Below are 21,502 nucleotides of genomic sequence, written 5' to 3' on the forward strand. Positions count from 1 at the left end.
ATTGTGAGTTGTTTGAAATATAAACCATGTGAAACTTAATGTCATCAATGTTTTCGCCTGATTCTGGTTAATAATTACATGGCGTCAGGTCACGACTCTACGTCAAAAACATGTTATGACTTCTCCATGGATCACGTGTCAGTGGTTCGCTTGTTACCCTAGGAACGGTTTATTGTGTTTCATATGTTCCAGGTGGACTACATAACGGTGTCAAAGCAAACGAAGATGTCATGTTTCTTCCCCGAACGGTTTCGCCGATCTTCCATGTGGCTAAATGTCTTTGAAGACGATACCTCAGCCTTCACCTTTAATGGTTGTCAAGACGACCAGTGAGTTCCAAAACTGGTCGGCTTGGAGTCGGTATGCTGTGTCTGAGTGGGGTATTCATGTTTAACTGAATGTAGGCAATGTTCAGCTGGTATCAAATAAACTGAATGTATGCACTATGTAGATGGTATCAAGTTAAATGAGTGTATGCAGTTAGCTGGTTCACTGAATTTATAATCCACGTGGGTAACGTATGGGTCGTTGCATACTAATCTCGTACGTCACACCTGTGTGGTATGCAACGTTTCCACCAGTGATGTTAAATGACTGATGAAACTGCAAACAAAGTAAAGGGGTACTACGGAGTAGGTTACTGTAGGAAGCTGATCGAGGCGATGACAACTGACAAGCATCATGACATCGTTTACCAAGGCAGAAGGCGTAGTGACGTCATGCAAAAGTGTAGAACTGTACAACATTCTTCGGCAACGTTTTTTTTTCTGAAACCGGTTTCGGTTTGAAGCATAAAGATAACACATATGCTATTTTTTCATTTAATGCTTGTAAAACTTGGGTAATAAATAAAACAACACATTCGTCTCATTACGTGCGAATTATACGAAACTCGTGACCTTCGTATGTAATGAGACCTCGTGTAGTATTCTCTGTGTATGCAATGTGTAGCTGGTATCAACTTAAATGAATGCATGCAACATGTATGTAGTATCAGTAACAAAACTTAACTGAATGTATGCAATGTGCCCCTATTATCAACTGAATGTGCGCATTATGTAGCTGGCATCAGTCAAACTGAATATATGCACTATGTAGCTGGTAAACTGAATGTGTCCAGAATGTAGCTGTTGTCAAATAAACTGAATGTATGCAATATGCAGATGGTATCAATACAATACATGCAATATATAACTGCTATAAACTTCACTGGTATCAGCGTAAATGAATGCATTAAATGAGTAGTTGGTATCAGCTTCAATACATGTATGCAATATGCAGCTGGTACTTACTGAATGCATGGAATTTGTAAATGGTAACAACATACGTGAATCTAACAGATATGGACCTTGAATCAACTTGCTGAATGTGTGCAATAAGTCGCTTGAATCAAGAAACTCAGTGTATGGAATATGTAGCTAGTATGAAACAACTGAATGCCCACAACACACAGCTAGTATCATCTCAATTCAATGTATGCACTATGTAGCTGGTAATAAGTAAACTGAATGTGTGCAATATGTAGCTGGTATCAAAGAAACTGAATGTGAGCAATATGTCTCTGGATACTTAATAAAACTAAACATTGTGTGCAATGTGTCCTACCTGTATAAACACTCACTTCGAAGTCCAATAACCAAAAAGTATGATAACACCCTAAATTTGCTATAGTCATACATACAACTTGAACGTGGAGAGGTCATTTATACCACAAGATAAATGCAACGTTTTGTGTGCTTAATGTTAGAACATACAGGGAAGCAACTGATTCAGTATTCGATGAGAATTGCGTGAAAAGAAACATTCTTTGAAGTTGAGTGAAATGAAATATTTGGTGAGGTTGAGTGAAATGAAACATTCCTTGGGGTTGAGTGAAATGAAATATTCGTTGAGGTGGAGTGAAATGGAATATTCGGTAAGATTAAATGAAATGGAATATTCGGTGAGGTGGAGTGAAATGAAACATTCGGTGAGGTTGAGTGAAATGAAACATTCCTTGGGGTTGAGTGAAATGAAATATTCATTGAGGTTGAGTGAAATGAAAGATTTGGTGAGGTTGAGTGAAATGAAACATTTGGTGAGGTTGAGTGAAATGAAACATTTGGTGAGGTTGAGAGAAATGAGACATTCAATTTAGTCGCAGAGTGACGTCTTAACTGACACAAACACGCTGAACGACGATGGTAATTATTTCTGGTTCCTCTCTTATTTAAATGAAAACGACTAAACCATATAGCTATACACAGACAGTGAGGGTCATTCTGATAAGCTGCATCTCATAAATATGTACAAACAGTGTCTGAATTGTAGGATGAGTCCTCGCAAAATCCTGTTTACCAAGGCTGCCATCTTGTAAGAAAACGGAGAACGGCCATCTGAAGTGATGTATGTATGTATGTATGTATGTATGTATGTATGTATGTATGTATGTATGTATGTATGTATGTATGTATGTATGTATGTATGTATGTATGTATGTATGTATGTATGTATGTATGTATGTATGTATGTATGTATGTATGTATGTATGTATGTATGTATGTATGTATGTATGTATGTATGTATGTATGTACAGTGTTCCCAGAAATTATTGAGAAACTCTTTGTTATTTTTTCTAATGATGCTAAGATTGGAAAAAGGGCTTTCACTATGCACTAAGCATACTAAATAAGGGAGACAACTCTTGAAGGCTTAGAAGGCAGCTCATTACGTCAAGAGTTATCTCCCTTGTCTGAGCAGACGGCTTCCTGTGTTGACATGGCAGAATTTACAGCAAGAGAGAAAAGAAAGGTCATTCTAGATGATTTTGAAAGGGGTGAGGCTGATGCTAAAGTGTTAGCTTGTAGACATGGTATTCCTCTGTCTACAGTATACAGAACTTTGAAGAATATTCAAACAGGAACCGGGATAGAGCACAAAGCAGGGGCAGGTCGGCCTAGGAAATTCAGTGTTGTGGATCGCCGAAGACTTGGGCAGATTGTGAGTAGGGGCAAATTGAAAAGTGTTGAGAACATCAGAAATGAAATGATTAGCAGAGGAAGTCCTCAGGTATGCAATGAAACAGTTAGGCAGGAATTACAGAGACTTAATTGGGTGAAGAAACGTGGGATTCCCTCGCCGTTGATGAAAGATGCACAAAAGGAAAAACCTTTAAACTGGTGTCGGGCTCATGAAAATCAAGATTGGGATAATGTTTTCTTTTCGGATGAAAGTTCTGTTTGGCTTTTCCCTAATTGTGTGAAAATTTGGACCAAAGATACTGTCAAACCTATCTACCAGCGACCAAAACGTAGCCCGAAGTTTCACATGTGGGGTGGCATATCGGCTCGCGGAGTGACGCCATTTTGTGTTTTCACGGGAAACTTGACAAAAGAAAGATACGTTGACATTCTAAATGGTCACCTTCTTCCGACAGCACAAACATTGTATGAAGATGATTGGATTTTCCAGCATGATAATGACCCAAAACACACTGCGCGCTACATGAAACAGTGGTTGTCGGGCGAAAATGTTCAAGTTTTAGACTGGCCCAGTTACAGCCCAGACCTAAACCCAATTGAGAATGTGTGGGGAGTCATGAAGGACAGAATAAACCAAAAGGGACTGAGAAATATTGAAGATATGAAGGCCGAGGTGGTCCAATATTGGGATACCCTGTCACACGATTACCTACAAACTTTGATGGGTAGTGTGCCTAGGCGTATTCAGGCATGCATTGCTGAACGAGGAGGTCTAACAAAGTACTAAAACAAGACTGAGACTGTAAAAGGATGATGTTTTAACATGTTTATGTAAGTAAAACACCAGAAGTTAATAAACGTAATGAGTTACATGACGCAACATGATTCTCAATAATTTCTGGGAATACTGTATGTATGTATGTATGTATGTATGTATGTATGTATGTATGTATGTATGTATGTATGTATGTATGTATGTATGTATGTATGTATGTATGTATGTATGTATGTATGTCTATGAATATTTTTGTCAGATTCTGGATTCGAATCCCCAATCTGAAAAATATATTCAGGTTCGGGATTCGAATCCCTAATGCGGAATCCCAAATCGGTTTCTAACTTCATGTTCCCTGTACTTAAATATGACACCCCAGACATCAGTAAAACAGATCATTTATGGGAGTCACATTTCTCGTTTGAAATTGCCGTGTTTAAATTTTTCAGATGTTTATTTGATAAAACTTTCCAACTTATTCAAAGTTAAACAGCTTCGAAGTGGATTTAGTGAAGAGTATCGCACAGACTGCTAACACTTTTTTGACAAACGCCTCAGTTGCCATAACTCAAAATCTGTGCTTTATATATTGATACACATTCAGTGATAAACTACGAGACAAGCTGTAGTTGCGTATGCATAGGTGACAGTGACCCAGGGTATACATAGCATAGAGACTGGCATTGCTCACATGGAACCTGCAATACTGCACGGGAGAGAACGCGTGATCGGCCTGGAAAATGTCCAAGAAATACACCAAAAGAGCCAAGATGTAAACAAAGTCGTAAATCATCTAGAAAAAGGATACAGTCAATTCTCGTATATTCGTTAATCCGACCACAAACATGGGATCAGTTTAAAACAGTGAAAATTACTCTTTGTAATCCGACATTCTCGCATTAAGACTCCAACATACCAATCTAGCAAGGGATTATTTTAAACACATGGTAAAAACATTCGGTAATCTGACAATCAACACAGCCAGTCAGATAAACCGACCGTGGTAATTAACATGTGCAGTCTACACTCATGGCAGTAAGGAGTGTTGGGGATCTGCAGTCATGGCACAAGGTAGTGATGATGGTATGTAGTGATGATAGTATGTAGTGATGATGGTACGTAGTTATGATGGTATGTAGTGATTGTAGTATGTTCTGTCATAATAGTATGTAGAGATCGCAGTATGTTCTGTGCTGATCGGAAGTAGTGACGGTGGTATGTAGAGATGAAGGTATGTTTTGTGATAATCGTATATGGTGATGATAGTATGTAGAGATCACAGTATGTTCTGTGCTGACGGTGGTATGTAGAGATGAAGGTATGTTTTGTGATAATCGTATATAGTGATGATAGTATGTAGAGATCAAAGTATGTTCTGTGCTGATCGTAAGTAGTGAAGATGGTATGTAGAGATGATGGCATGTTTTGTGATAATCGTATATGGTGATGATAGTATGTAAAGATCACAGTATGTTCTGTGCTGATCGTAAGTAGTGACGGTGGTATGTAGAGATGAAGGTATGTTTTGTGATAATCGTATATGGTGATGATAGTATGTAGAGATCACAGTATGTTCTGTGCTGATCGTAAGTAGTGACGGTGGTATGTAGAGATGAAGGTATGTTTTGTGATAATCGTATATGGTGATGATAGTATGTAGAGATCACAGTATGTTCTGTGCTGATCGTAAGTAGTGACGGTGGTATGTAGAGATGAAGGTATGTTTTGTGATAATCGTATATGGTGATGATAGTATGTAGAGATTACATTATGTTCTGTGCTGATCGTAAGTAGTGACGGTGGTATGTAGAGATGAAGGTATGTTTTGTGATAATCGTATATGGTGATGATAGTATGTAGAGATCACAGTATGTTCTGTGCTGATCGGAAGTAGTGACGGTGGTATGTAGAGATGAAGGTATGTTTTGTGATAATCGTATATGGTGATGATAGTATGTAGAGATCACAGTATGTTCTGTGCCGATCGAAAGTAGTGATGATGGTATGTACTGATGAAAATATGCACTGTCATGGTTGTATGTAGTGATGATGGTTTGCAGTGATATTTTATATCGTGATGGTGGTATGTTGTGATGATAGCATACACTGTGATGATGGTATGTGGTGATCATGGTATGCAGTGATTATAGTATGCTCTTTAATAATGGTATGTAGAGATGATAGTATGTTCTATGGTGATGGCATGTAGAGATGATGGTTTGTAGTGATGGTGGTTTACAGTGATGATAGATTATATTGATTATAGTATGTAGTGATGATGGTATGTAGAGATGATAGTATGTTCTATGGTGATGGTATGTAGAGATGATGGTTTGTAGTGATGGTGGTTTACAGTGATGATAGAATATATTGATTATAGTATGTAGTGATGATGGTATGTAGAGATGATAGTATGTTCTATGGTGATGGCATGTAGAGATGATGGTTTGTAGTGATGGTGGTTTACAGTGATGATAGATTATATTGATTATAGTATGTAGTGATGATGGTATGTAGAGATGATAGTATGTTCTATGGTGATGGTATGTAGAGATGATGGTTTGTAGTGATGGTGGTTTACAGTGATGATAGAATATATTGATTATAGTATGTAGTGATGATGGTATGTAGAGATGATAGTGTGTTCTATGGTGATGGTATGTAGAGATGATGGTTTGTAGTGATGGTGGTTTACAGTGATGATAGAATATATTGATTATAGTATGTAGTGATGATGGTATGTAGAGATGATAGTGTGTTCTATGGTGATGGTATGTAGAGATGATGGTTTGTAGTGATGGTGGTTTACAGTGATGATAGAATATATTGATTATAGTATGTAGTGATGATGGTATGTAGAGATGATAGTATGTTCTATTGTGACGGTATGTAGAGATGATGGTTTGTAGTGATGGTGGTTTACAGTGATGATCGTATCTAATGGTCATGTTATGTAGCGATAGTGGTACGTAGTGATTTTGTTACATAGTGATAGTGGTATGTGATATGATATGATTATAGCATACTCTGTGATGATGGTATGAGGTGATGAAGGTATGTAGTTATCATGGTATGTAGATATGACGGTATATTTTGTGATAATCGTATATGGTGATGTGATTATGGTATGTAGTGATGGTAATGTAATGTGCTATGATGGTAAGTAGTGATAACTATGTATTGTATGATGATATGTAGTGATAATGGTGTGTAGTGATGACAGTGTGTAGTGATGAGGGTATGGTCTTTGGTGATGGCATGTAGTGATGACAGTATGTAGTGATGATTGTATGTTCTGTGATGATTGTGTGTAGTGATGAAGGCACATACTTGTGTACTTGTGTTAGTAGTCGGCGATAATAACGTGTTGTGATTTCAATCCAATGTTATGATATATTAGGTGTGATTCTATATAGTATGACACACATCGGACACACAGACTGAGATACCACTGAAACCCGTACGAGAGTAACTTGTTGAATTTAATTGGCGACACGGACTGAGATACCTCTGAAACCCATACCAGAGTCACTTGTTGAATGTACATCGGAGACTCAGACTGAGAATATCGGGTTCACAAGGCAGACGCACAAACGAGCATAGTAAAGGCAAAACAGGTGCTAGTTCTTCCTCAGTTTCTCTCGTCTCAACGTCCAGATTAATACCGTAGATAACCCCTCGGGATCTCATGATTGATTCAGACTCGTAAGTGGTAGCATACTGTTCACCAAGTTCTGTAATTTGCATAAGTTTTTGGGCAGCCTCCACGGCTTTTGTTTGTTGTTGTAACACTAACATCAAGGCCCGTTGGATCATCAGTTGACAAAGAGTTGTTGAAAGGTCATCATCAACATCTGCCTTAATGACGACAGTGGCTGACTTTACCTGAACTGGCTCATCATAACTAAGGGTAAGATCAGACCATGCAGGATTAGCAGCTGGTGGTTGCTTCACAACAGAAACTTTCTTAGAAGTACCAACTAGAATGCGACAGATTCACTTCCTCCCAGAGGATACCGCTTGGAAGTCACCTTCACAGTCCATCTGTTTTCAGTCATTGCCGAGGAAAACCCCTCGAAAATGAATATAAGTAAAGTTTCAATACACAAGCGTAGAGAAACATGTGTAAACAACAACAACAACAACAAAAGAAAACCATAAACAACCAAGTATGCTAGGATACTGTTCAGTTTGCAAAGCATGTCCGCAATTGACGACAATCCTCCCTCGTGATTTGTTGTTAGGAACCACACACTTTGGAATGGTTACCAAACCCTTTAAGGTGACCATGGCTTTTACCACTCGAACATCCATGCACATGCACAGCACGACTGTAAATCGGTTTCTGGAAGTGCAAATGATTTAACGGATCGAAGATCCTCCAGTAGAACTTCCTCAAGCAAAACAATGTCCAAGTGTTACCTTCTCGTTCACCGATTTGTCCCCCATTGAACATATATCGGGTACTCTTGATCGACGCTTGTGCCAGGGTAATCCACCACCTCAGACACTACAGGTTCTGCGCACAGCACTTCACCACGTTCTCCAGACAACATTCGGCATATCCTTCCTTCTTCAGCAAAGTTGCTATCGATGCTTTAAAATTTACTGTGACTAACTTTAGGAGCCCTTGGTGTTTTTACCAAAAACCTTTTTTATTACTTATGTTTTGGACATTTATATCCTTTCTTCTTCAGCAAAGTTGCTATTGATGCTTATGGTGGTAACACTAGATTTTGACAATTTACTGTGACCAGCCAACTTTATTAGCCCTTTGTAGTTTACTAAAACACCTTTTGCTTAGTCATGTTTTGAAAATGTGTAAAGTGATGGTTTTGTTGTAATTGAGCAGTGGTGTCACACTCCCCAAGTTAGAGGTCAAATTTCCCTTTTTTTGAAGAGTAAATTTTGTTTGTGTAGGGTGAGTGAGTGGTCGACGACTCGTTTTGAACACAATGCTCACACAGCTGACAATGGACCTATACATGGATCTTGTTAGCTTATTGAAGGAAAGAAGTATAATTTCAAAGTATGCTGTTCACGACCCCGTAGATCGATTACATTGCTTGATTGTTTATTGAAGTACCTTAAGATACTTCCAACAGATACCATGGAGGTACTGAAACGCCCAAACCATCAAGCCAAGTTTTCCTGGAATGGAGACCCCCAAAATACGCACAAAACTACACATTGGAGTGTTGTAAAGTCTGTACCCTTATTCTCGAAACGTACGAAGCCATAGGAGTTCTTAACTTTGATTTTAATCAATGTGTGAAGAATGGGCTTAATAATGAATAGTAAATTATAAATCATACACCAATCGTTTTCAAGGGCTTGGTTGACAAACTGAAAAAATACTCGTCAGACTCTTACCCATCCGAATAAGATCAGGGACATATATTCAGGCACATAAAAGACCAAGGGGTGAATCACGGTGGGGAAACCAGATGATGACTCACAGTGGGGGCACAAGGTGATGAACCGCAGTGATGCCACACAGCGGGTCATGAATCACAGTGATGACAACAGGTCATGAATCACAGTGATGACAACAGGTGTAGAATGACAGTGATACCTGGTGTTTATGAATCACACTGACGACACCAGGTATTGAAAAGCGTTATGAGAAGGGGAGTGCAGTTGTTCATGAGTGCAGGTGTTTATGAGACGGGGGAGTGCATCCTGCCCCAGCAGTTGCATTTCTTATAAACACATGCATGGATAAGTCAATTGTCAAGTTGATAAAAAAACCCAAACCATCGTACCTTTTGCGACAGGTCAAAGTAAAAGATATCATCAGATTGCATTTTGGTCACTGATGCGTCAGACGTTGGTGTGCCTTCCATTGATGTACTGGGCGTTTTTTGTTCAAGCCTTGATCGTACAGCTTTTTCGAAAAGTGCAGTATGGCACTTTTAGAAATTGTTTTGAAAAGAGTGTATTCGATTGTACCTGTGAAATATAAGGAAGGAAAATGCTGGAGCTATTAAAGTATCAGTTAAATGGATCACACTTGGCAAGAATACAGGTAGGTTTTATCAGCCTGGCACCAGAATGCATAGACCTATATTCAAACCTATATTCGATTGTTAAAATAAATAATACCACTAGTAGTGACTGCATATGCAGATGATCTAGACAGTTTGCATTTCATTGTACATTGTACTATTCCCTTATACACTATGTACACTTTGTATTTCCGGAATGACAAGCTACAGGTAAAATGTAGCATTCGGGAAAACGGAGCATGATAGTGTTAGGTGAATGATTGGCTCATTGTTGACTTTTGTTTTCGGACAAGAAGATTCACAGGACTTTAGTATTTTGTCTTTATTTTATAGATTTATCTAATAATTCAAATTATTCATTTCTTGTAGTTGCTGACGCGATCACTTCTTTAGCGGAGCACTACACACCTTACATAACACTATATAAAGCGTTACTGTTTCATTACATACACACATAAAACACGGGGGTAACGCTCTCTCTATGAAGGCCGCACTAATGACTTCCACCAAACACAGCATCACTTATTAACACTACTCAATCATTTCACTTCATTATCGATGCATTGCTAACGTGCTTGGTAAGACTAACATACTGTAAACAGATACAATCACTCACTTCTTTACTGATGCATTACTAACGTGCTTTGTAACACTAACATACTCTAAACAGATCAGATACAATCATTCACTTCTTTATCGTTGCATTACTAATGTGCTTTGTAACACTAACATACTGCAAACAGATAAAATCACTCACTTCTTTATCGATGCTGCACTTCTTTCTTCACAAGAAAAAATTACTTAAAACACAGCGTTATTCCATTTTTCATGAACCGATATTTTACACTTAATGCTGCTTTACTCAATTACTCTCACTTAAACATACAATACACTTTTAAACCCCAATACCACCAAATCACTTCACTCGGTAACATTCCTTAGCAGCAGTCCACATTCCTAAACACGCCATTACTGAATTTGTAATGCTTTATTACTATGTTACTCAGATACTTGTTATTCCCAGTCATACGTAAATCACAATACTACTTCAACCCTTTGTCGTCACAAATCAAAAGCACAATGATATTGCTTGATACAACATCACCCAATCACAATGCTCAACAATTCTCACTGACTTTGGAATTTCCGTTTTCTACAGAGAAATGAAAACACCAGACTGGGTGCCTCAAAGACTGTGCTGTAGTCTTACATTAGCAGCAGGAACTACACCGTGCCAAGTTACCTGTTGTAAGAACATGTTATTGCGCATTCGTTCTGTTTTTATAATCTGTTTTTAAGATCAGATGCGCCAAGCTACGTAATAAATTTGTGTTTGGAAATTGTGGGTTTCTTTCACCTTGAGCTTCGACCTTGACAGACCGAATTATATCAGGCGTCTTTATGCGTTGTAGAATTTTGTCACTTTAGCACTAAGACTGACATGCAGATCTTGACGTTGAAATGAAAAATTACAAACATGTCAGTCTTGATATTGATACTTAACTGAAGTTGATTGACATGTCTAAACTGACTAAATGGATAATAAAAACAGTTCTCAGGCGTCAGGTACACTATCTAACTACAAAAGTACGAGTTCTGAGACGTCAGGTAAACTGTCAGAATGTCTAATGATAACAGGTTTGAGACGTCAAGTAAACTGTCTAGCTGTCTAATGATAACAGTTCTTAAACGTCAGGTAAACTAACTGTTACTAAATTAATGATAACAGTTTGGGGACGTCAAGTAAACTGTCCAACTTTCTAAGGATAATAGGTCTTACATATAAGGTAAACTAACTAACAGTTCTGAGACGTCAGTATTAACAGTGACTTATTTGTCTATCCTGATGAGGGGAGGTGGGACAGCCTTGTGGTTAAAGCGTTCGCTCGATGGCCCTGGTTCGATTCCCCACATGAGTATAATGTGTGAAGTCCACCTCCTGTGTCCTCCGCCGTGATACTGCTGGAATATTTCTAAAAGCAGCGTAAAACTCACTCACTCACTCACTTCAGGAGATCCATGTTTGTTGAAGAACTGAATTCTATTTTGTAATACTTTTGGGGTTCTTCTTTGTTGACTACCAGGAGACTTTGATGAACCAGGAATTGATATGATATAGCAGCATACAAAAGCTGTGGAGAATCGCAATTGACCCAAGTCAAGGTAGTTTGGCAGCTTGTGGATGATTTTCTTATTTTAGAGTCATTTTGTTATTTTTTTAACCTGCATGTTACAGTAACCTGTCTTTAGTGATCCGGGACCATTTGAAGATAACAAAAGAAAACAGACAGGTATTTGTTTGGAAAGTTTAATTGTTTTCTCGGGTTGGAAAGCACTTTACATAATGTACACCCTGATCTGACACTATGTCAAGTTCCAACATATCAGCAAACAGTCGATCACGATCTCTAACGATACCTTTGCTTGTGTTCAGTGTTTTGTGAGCAGAAAACGTGACCGGAATGACCACAAAAGGTTCAATACTCATCATATTGGCTGCTTGCTATTTTTTCCGCTCTCAACAAGCAGCGCCCTAGACGTAAGCAAATTTCATAAGCCATGGTCAGTGTAACATGGTTCATCATCCGAGCTCCCCACCCACCACGGAGTATCACCAAGCACCAAGGACCAAGGATAGTCAGATTATATACTCCAGCAGAAGAATTGGCTCATGGGCCACCACCTTCTTGGCCTCTAGACAAAGTCCATAACATACTATATTTCGGAATCTGAAACGTTTTTCGATGAACAACAAAGCCAAGACCAAATTTCCAAATCCCAAATCAAATTCGTGAGAAAACACGCCATATATATGAGAAAACATGCCTCCGGGCTTTTGGTGGACAATGTAAAACCGGAAGGGGAGGGGTTTCCCGACGAGAAGTGCTTTCTCTAACATATATACCATCAGTGATGGAAAATTACAGTGTAGATGATCATTTAGTGAAGCAACATATCAATAACAGTAACTATAAGTAGATAATTCTTTAGTTTCGGCTGCTTGCAGTAAAATATTAGTCGAAATGCGTACAATGAACCTTGCCTATCACGAATAATGTTTACCCCTAGTCCCCTAGTCTTTTTTTCATAATCGTTGATTCCTTGACTGGAAATCGATAGAATGGCATTATATCCCCCTAAGTATTTCTTTGTAATTTTACAAAATGCCACATGTAACGATAACTGCTCTGCGAATCTCTCCTCCCTCTCCACTCCTAACATGGTCTCAATGAAAACTGAACGTCATCAGAAATGTCATGTTTCTCAATTCTGATTGTCAGACACAGCATGTGAAGGCACCCGTCAGTGTATCGATTATATGGCGCCATATGTAACAAAAATACGTTATGATTGCAGTTGTGTCGAGAATAATAAGGTTTTGCAACTGGCACCGAGCACTAAGTCAAGAACGGGGCAACGCAATATATAGTAAGAACATGGTTTTAATACAATTGAAAACGAAAACGAAAGAAATACTTGGTACCTTCAAGCTACCACCTGTCCAGACTGGACAAAGGAAAGACAGAATTGTCACAAAGCAGAAATCGCATTGGCAACAAACTACTGACTTATCTGAAATGAATACCCTTTATCCAGGCACCACAGATTGTACGGGAATGGCATGGTTATACTATAACGAATACTTTTGAGATGCAACTTTTCCTTGGCATGGTCCAATGGTACCATGTAGTCGAACTAAAACTGACCATTTTGAGTGAGTGAGTGAGTGAGTGAGTGAGTGAGTGAGTGAGTGAGTGAGCAGTACTTTAGCCATATCGTGACTATATCAATTTATATATTAATAATAATTAAGGTAAAGTGTAAAAACGTTTCAGCGAAGGACAGTAAAACAACTAGACGATCACAGCTGGATATTTTAAAACTAGCAGGAAAGCTGCAAACATTTTAACCATAAAAGGCCACAATGAGTGAGTGAGTTTAGTTTTACGCCACACTCAGCAATATTCCAGCGATATGGCGACGGTCTGTAAATAATCGAGTCTGGACCAGACAATCCAGTGACCAGCAAAATGAGTATGGGTTGGTAAAGACCAGTTCTAATCGGAATCATCACGGATTCAGTATTTTGTATTAGCGTTTGGAGATTGGAATCTGCGCAGGGATATGACTCATTTCACTTCGACTGACTCAAAGCATCCACTACAAAATAATTCCTAGCTTTACCCGTACATGCTTTAAATCGCCATGTACTCATTATCTCCTATTATATTATAGCCCAAGCGGCTCAACGCAAACAGAGTTAACTCCCCTTATACCTAACGTTCCTTGCGTTGATTCACTTATTGAAGTGAATATACGCGTAAATCAAACTGCGTGCCTTAATGTTATCACATACGACATATATTTACACAACCGTTAGCAAGATGATCGTGTTTAGCATTTTTTGACACTTCAGCAGAAACAACACCTTGTTTGTATCCTCAGAACTGACATTGTGTTTGTCTGTTCGCTTTTGGTTTCAATGCGTGGAGGAGGCAGGAGTCCCGGGGGATACAACCACGCCTAGGAAAGCACCTGTACGCTGTATAAGAGAACCAATATATACGCTTGTGACTGCATCGAACACAGTACTAAGCGTGTATTTTCAGGCACACCATCTGTTCATGAATATCACCACTGTTCAGAGCCCACTGTTCTGATAGGTCATGAGAACTGTTGACAGGTTGTAGACACTGTAGATGTTCAAGATTCAACATTCTTTACTCAGTTGCACACGCCTCCAGAGCACATGCATACATATAGTACACATATGTGCAAGTCAGAAAGAATATCATTATCATATATGATAATGGTGAGTTGTCTCCCTTAGCTGTGCACAGACAGCTGTGTGATTTGTGTGCACTTAGAACATACAGTGCTAAAATGTCTAACATAGTATTACGAGCCAAACTTGTACGAACTCTTGGTCAAACTTGTTTCTCAACTTGTTATACATATCAACTTGTTATACAGCGACAAAAAGTAAAAAAATGCAGTTCGTATTCAAGTGCAGATACATTCAGATTCGAGTCACATTGTCCATCATGAACAATTAAAAGGATGAAGTTTTCCCAAAAACAAAAGTAGATGAAGCGTTCGTAAAAGTGTGAGTTGTCTCCCTTAGCAGTTAACATACAGCTCTCTTGTGTGTCTACATCACATCAATCACTTGGACAAGTTCATGTTCCATTTATTTCGGTAGTAGTGGCCTTAGGCCCAGAGTACAAGCAGTATTGTTTTGGTGCTTTTAGGTAAGAGCGTGAATGGCATAATTACACAAGCCGATAAATTGTACGACTGAATAATGATAATTATTAAGTTGACAGAAGATATTACAAAAGTTGATAGAATTAATTCCCTTGCAATAGAATAGTTGCAACAATGTATAACAATTTGATGCAAAATTTGATGAAAAGGAGCTTGATATATAACAGTTTTGAAGCAAAATTCATAATGAGTTATGACAAATTATATATGTATGTAGTGACCAATAAGCACAATATGTTGTAGTTGTTATAAGTCTAACCAGTGAACCATAACAGCTGTAGGTAGACAAGATGTTGAAATATGATGGAGTTATCTCCCTTGCATCAGGTATTGGAGTACTTATTAATGGGTAATATTCAACCTTTCCTATCGAAGATCAGGATATTGAGGGCAAGTATGAAAAAATAAATTTCATCCTCAAGTACTTTTGGACATAGTCTGTTCCTTCACTGCCTCCCCGCTTCAAGGGCAGTAGAAATGGCATCATCTCATCCATGCCTCCTCGAACCTGCAACTGAGGCACCGAGAGAAAGCAATAAACTCACATTGAACAAAATGGTCAGAGACAAACGGAAGTAACTTCAGCAAAAACGATCGTGGAAAGTACTGTATCCTTTCAAGAACAATGCTACATTCAGCAACAATTAGCTCCAAAAATCTGTTTGTCTTCACCAAACTTTTGAATGATTTGCAGAAAGTGCACGAGTTAGAATGTCATGTAACAGAATAAAGTTCATACAAATCAGCCCTGACCAGACATGACAAACATGGAGTCTCAGAAACCAACAGATAAATGTAGGTTTCTTCATGTTCACCTTTCCTTGTCGTCCTAGAAACATACACATGCTGTTAGTTGCACACACATGCTGGTAGTTGCTTGGGGAACATCAACAAAGAACAGTGCTTAGGAACATACTGCAATAATATATCAAGCATCTATACAAAGTCAGCTACTTACTAGATAAAACTGAAACAGAATAATTACAACCAGAGGCTTAATATTTACCATCATTAAGGCACCGCCAACAGAAGCTTTAAATGTTTTCTTGACAATAGGAATTGCACAGGACAAATTTGTTAACTTCACTTAAAAAATTACTGTCAGCATCTTTAGTAATCATAGCATAGCAAATGAAAACAGAAACAATTTCCAAAAGTTAGTTGCACAAGTTAAACGTTGGCAGTCTGTACCTGGAGCCTAGTCTCAAGTCCAGACAAAACCATTCAGGATGTATAGCCCGTCGCAGTGTTTATCCTCATGATGGAACTCATATCAGCCAAAGACAGTGTTACAGAGTATCCTGGCAGCAATGTGAAGTAGGGACAGTTGTTGACATGACATGCCATGACATGACATGACATGACATGACGTGAGAGAGTTGGTTGGCAAAGCACCCATCCTATCTTCATGACTCTAAACTAGTCATAGACCACAGTAAAGAAGTCATTTGAAGAATAGTCGGCTATTTCCAGCTAGGGTCATGGTGAAATAGAAAAACTAGGAAATTTGTAATCACCGAATGAAGTAGAGTGTACACACGGGAAATATCTACTGGTCTTATTCGTCACATAAACATGTGGTAGACATTACTTCCTACATACATATGTAGAAGAAAAAAAACCCTTGCCCTAAATAATGGGCACGTGTCAGCAAATATGGAAATTTCGTGACCTTCACGAAGCTTTGTAGACAACACAAATATCTAAAAGCAGGTGTTAGGACCCATGTGAGTATTCAAACAAAGCAGAAATGAGGAAAGAAAGCATTCCTTTTTTCACGACTCCCCTGGGCAACAATGTGAGCCAATCATCTATGGGACGATCACATGACCTACCTCCGACATTGACCATCCATACAATAACTGGTGAGGTGACCAGTGTTAGCGCTGAGGACTGGGCCCTTTACACCTTGACTCTGGGATCTCCAACAAACTGTGGAGTTCATCTGATGTTCTGAAGTTGAAAAAAAGTGGCTTTTAAGACATACATTCACAGTAATTATTCATCTGAACCAACACCCAAAGAAACATTTCATGCCAAATGTGGGATATATTAACCCTTTAACCCTTGAGCTCCTTTTGAAGCAGGTTTGTAGTTTAACCTAGCAGTGTTCCACTTTATGATGGCCACAACGAAACATATCAACTGGGGATGTGTCATATTTCAATAGCAATAACACCCTAAACATTTTGAAAGGGAACTGACTTTGCGTTACACCCAGTGCTACGATTATGCTGTCTGCCAAAATAATACAATAAACCGCATTGGTATGTTTTGAGTTCAAATGTGTGGGTTTTTTTCTTTGTTTTTTTTTTCTGAACACGTGGACACGTGGCTACGGGCTTAACATGTGGCTACGGGGTAGGGGTAGGAGTGGGTTTGTGGTACTCCCAGCAAACCGTTGCTCAGACCAAGGACAAACGGCCCATATATTATGTGTCAACGAACAGACTTCCGCCCTCCTGTTACTGCACACAGCCATGTTCAGGAAGAAATGGGTAGTCTGTAGTGGACACATGTCGAGTTCTAATTTGGATACTATATAACCCCCATCGCCGTGTATTAAGGACTGAATGATTGATTGTGTCTGTTGCAATGTTTCTTGGATGAGTAGTAAGGTTTCAACGGGATTTCTTTACAAAGTACAAAACAAGCAAGCTCCATGAAAAGTTGTGTATATTCATGACATGTCCGTATATGTTGCTAAAACGAGGGGTAAAGCCATCTCGTTTACGAATACTCTCTCTCACTCACTCACTCACTCACTCACTCACTCACTCACTCACTCTCTCTCTCTCTCTCTCTCTCTCTCTCTCTCTCTCTCTCCCGCTTGCACGCTAGCACGCACCCACGCACGCACGCCAACCAATATACAACAACAAAGCCTTATCTGTAAATCGTATGTATACACTACCATCACTTTAGCCAAGTGAAGGGAGCACAGGTCTTTCCGTCAGACAGGAAAATCCATCCAGTGAACAATGAGCATGAATCGCCAACATTTCCCCCTACTACAAACACCATCATTACCATTCATGTTTAGTGTAAAGATATACATACATTATCAGAGTCATTATACCCATCACTGCTACAGATTGTTACAGACAGTCATGACAAAGTCTTTGTCTCTGGAGGTGGAGGCTGAAGTGTGATATATACCATGAAATCTGCGTGCATGAGAGACTGTATTGTTGTTGTTGTTGTTGTTGTTGTTGTTGTTCTTGTCGTGGTCGTCGTCATCGTCGTTGTTGTTCACTCGCACTCAGCAGTATGTCAGCACCTCCACTGGGTGGCACTGTCAAGTAATCGTTAAGACAGCTTCCCTTCGATGTAGACCAGGGGATACATCAAACATCTACCCGGCACGTATGTATTTGGAAGAAAAAAACGATACCCCAGTGACGGGTACCATGACAGTCGTTCTTTCAAAACGACACTTTGAGACAGTGTGTCACGGCTACTGTCCAATAAGCAAGACGCCTTATGGCTACTGTCACTAAACTTCAGATGCACGATGTCCGGTGAGACTCAAGGCCACGAAGACCCCCTGGAAATCTACGCTGGTCGCAAGCTGGCATGTTGTCATCACTTGTCATCACTCACTGACAAGTGACTGATCGAAGCGCCCGGCAAATATCGGAAAAACTGCCGTTTTCGGGACCAAATGGCGTCTGCTTCAGGTCTTAGGCCGAGAATGAGGTGTGGCAAAGGAATAACTTCCATTGCACCTTCCACACACCGTTAACACCCTCAATCCCTCTTCCTCTCCCCTTCCCCGGATACGGCCACACAATCATACATGAATTCACTAAACAAAGCCTGTTGACATTTTCCCCCACTTGACGGTCATCTTCCTGAGTATAGTCTTGAGTACAGGTAGTAAAAAAAGAGAGGAAATTAGTACAAAATATCGGACCCCAAGCCGCAAGTCTCACAATCTGCTCTGGCCACGCCACGCCACGCCACGCCACGCCACGCCACGCCACGCCACGCCACGCCACGCCACGCCACGCCACGCCACGCCACGAGCAAATTATGCTTTCATTAGAACGACAATCAGGGTGGTCAGGTTCGCTCCTGTCGTTGTCGTCTTATCCCTCTTGCAAAGATATATGTTCATGCTATTGATCACTGGCTTGCCTGGTACAGATTCAAATATTTACAGACAGTTCCCATACAGCTGGAAAGGTGCTGAGTGCAACATGAAACAGCAACCAGTGCACAGTGCAACATTCCAACACCCTCTTTCTACATTGTATGAATGGAAGAGAGAGGAAAACATTCAAATCGCATGGCGGGCGGGCGGAGGAACGGGCGGCAGGCAGGCAGGCAGGCAGACAGGCAGACAGGCAGGCTAAATGCGTTCTGTACCCCCGCGACACGTGAAATAGCTTGAAGGATATCCGTGTGCCTATCACACTGATACAAAGAGAAGTCCAATGGAAATAAAATATTGGTGCATTTTGTTTGTTGTTTTAAATAGATTTTTTCATTTGATCTGCCCATAAGGATGCTTAGTGAAGTCAAACACTGTTGTAGGTCTCCCGACACTGTATCAATGGAAGGGTTGAATAACCACACATATCTCGTGGGCAGATAGGCAGTACGGCTGTTTGTTGTGTAGTGTTGTATAGTGTTGTACACTGTGCGACAAGTTGGGAAATGTTACTATAGTCATTCGAGCGTGGTTAATCAACTGAAATTGCGACTGACATTGGGAGGATTGTTTCATGTGCTATCCTTCCCTTTTGGTCTAAATAGTGGGTGGTCGGCAAATCCGAACCTGACTGATTGGGTCTCTAATTCCCTCCTCTGAATCCTCCGTCTTATTGAAGCAATGCTAACTACATGAAGCGGCCTACAAATATCTGAAAAACAGTCGTTCGAGGACAAATGCGCGAGATGATATTTCACGGCACAACTGTAGTGATGACCTTGTCTATAGCAAGGTATGAATTATTTTTCCCCGTGGATTAGAATGTCTATAAAGCAATATTTCCAAGAACATGCCTTGAGCATTTTGAACCCAGGGGTCCCGGGGTAGAATAGGCCTTTGGCAACCCATGCTTGCTATTATAGGCGACTATGATTGACGTAAGAGGCGACTAACGGGATCGGGTGGTCAGGTGGTCTAGCTGACTTGCTTGACATTGACACATGCCATCGGTTCCCAGTTGCGCAGACCGATGCTCATGTTGTTGAACACTGGATCGTCTGGTCCAGATTCGAATATTTACAGACCGCCGCCATACAGCTGAATATTGCTGAGTGCGGCGTAAAACTAAACTCACTCACTCACTCACTCACTCACTCACTCACTCACACACTCAGGATGGCAGTTCCACACACGTCCATGTACGTCACTCAGCGTCACAAAGAGTGCACAGTTTGCCTAGCCATGCTTAAATTTGTGCTGGAAACGATTATCATTTGTTGTGCCTCTGCCCTGCCCTGCCCTGCCCTGCCCTGCCCTGCCCTGCCCTGCCCTGCCCTGCAGAATTTCTGGGAGAATGTTGCTGCTGGTTGTGGCCGCAGAGGTCACATTGCATAGTGGCACTGGGGCGGTGAATGGTTTGAAAACTGGGGGGATTTTGTGAAGGTACAGCACGTATCTTTGGTAATATTCCAAAATCAGAATCACGGCGGGGAACGCCAGAACTGGCCTTAACAATGTTGTCAACAGAATTGCTTTGAGGATGTTCACACCCAAAGCTTTACCATTGCAACATTTACGCGTACGCGTCCACGAATGAATGACAAACCTAAACCTAAAGTATGAAAGGCAAGATACGATATACCCGGGGGAGAAGTGATGGGGTGGGGGTGGGGGTGGCGGTGGCGGGTAGTTTTGGTACCGTGCAACACAGTGATCTGATCGCCTGATATCGCCCAGCCCTCACAAATTAGCTCGCTGCTTACACGAGCAATGCAACATGACGTCCTATGCTGCCGTAGAATGTTCCAGCACACGTATAGTCTTTGAGTATTAGTTGTCTTTTTGTATTTTTTAATTCATGTTTTCAGTAATCATTTAATCATTGAGTGATATCTTATGAACGTACACCTTGTATCAATATATTCATTCTTTACAATAAAGAAGCTGACTATGCCTAGAACTTGGTTTTCCCACATACAATGAAAAATAGGACACTGCTGCTGAAATGCTAGTGTATATCCATCGCTCTTTCCTCTCTTCCTTCCTTCCTTCTTTAACACGAGAACCGAGAGAATATTTTGGTCATTTCAATATTTCGAGAAACAAACTTATGGTCAAGCCTTCTTCATGACAGCTCGGACGGACAGCAGACGTCTGGAAACCTGTGACGTCAGAACGGGCGATGATGACGTCACTACCTCTGTACTTGAACTCGCTGGCCTTGGTCCTGAGACGGCAAACAGCGGCGTGTTGTATGCACGAATTTCACTTAACCTGTACAGACACATTGTCCACTTCTCGTGACGTTTTATGTCTGTTAATCAACCACTCCCCC

Source organism: Haliotis asinina, chromosome 13 (genome assembly GCF_037392515.1).
Source record: "Haliotis asinina isolate JCU_RB_2024 chromosome 13, JCU_Hal_asi_v2, whole genome shotgun sequence".
NCBI classification, from domain to species: domain Eukaryota; kingdom Metazoa; phylum Mollusca; class Gastropoda; order Lepetellida; family Haliotidae; genus Haliotis; species Haliotis asinina.